The following is a 993-nucleotide window of genomic DNA, read 5'->3' as shown; positions in this document are numbered from 1 at the left end:
TAAAGTATTCTGAAGCTTCATTTGACATACTTTGCGCATGTTGCAAGGAGGGACTGGTCCTTGGAGAGGAACGTCATCTCTGGGAGAGAGGAGGGGCAGCTCAGGAGAGGAAACCCCTCAATGAGATGGATTGATTCTGTGATTGAGGTGGTGGGAATGAGTTTGTCAGAGACGGCAAGGTTGGCACAGGATAGAGCAGCGTTTAGGGCTCTTATACATAGGATCACTATGGGTCACTAGGGACTCGACGACACCTAAACAACAACAACAATTGCCTCAATTCTGAATTTTTAAATTATATATATATTCAATTCTAAGAGTTTTATACTATCAAACTACCCTGTAGATAGATAATACCTTTTTAAAAGATTCTGGAAGGTAAAAACAATATTTTCTGCAAAGTGTGTTAAATTCATATTTGAAAAGTTTTGTTTACATAATGTTGTTGTAGTGACTCTATGTACAACAACTCTGAAGCCTGCCTTGTCTTGAGCCAGTTTCACACCTATCCCCATTGCTCCAGTTACTGTATCAGTCTATCTCATCCGTGGTCTTCCTCTTTTGTGATGTTCATCCATCCTTCCAAGCAGGATGTCCTTGTCCAAGGACTGGTCCCTTCTGGTCATGTGCCCAAAGGGTGTGAGACAGAGTTTCATAATTCTAGCCTCAAAGGAGAAATTTGGTTTCACCCTCTCCAGGAGAGGTCTATTTCTTTTCTTGACAGTCCCATAGTACATTCAAAGCTCTTCTCCAGCACCACAACTCAAAGGCATCAATTTTTCTTTTGTCATCCTTCAGCAATATCCAGCTCTCTTATGCATAGCAAGTAATTGCTAAGACCATGACCTGGATCAATGCACCTTAGTCTCTAGACTGACATAATTGTTTAAATAATAACTCTTTTTAAATTATTTAATTATGCTTAAGATTTACGCAGACTCCAGTCTGCTTTATCATCGTGTTCAAGTTTGTAAATTAGTTTAAGAAACATCT

Source organism: Elephantulus edwardii, unplaced genomic scaffold (genome assembly GCF_000299155.1).
Source record: "Elephantulus edwardii isolate Elephantulus edwardi_28Jun2011 unplaced genomic scaffold, EleEdw1.0 scaffold00013, whole genome shotgun sequence".
NCBI classification, from domain to species: Eukaryota; Metazoa; Chordata; class Mammalia; order Macroscelidea; family Macroscelididae; genus Elephantulus; species Elephantulus edwardii.
Note: the sequence above shows the minus strand (reverse complement) of the source record.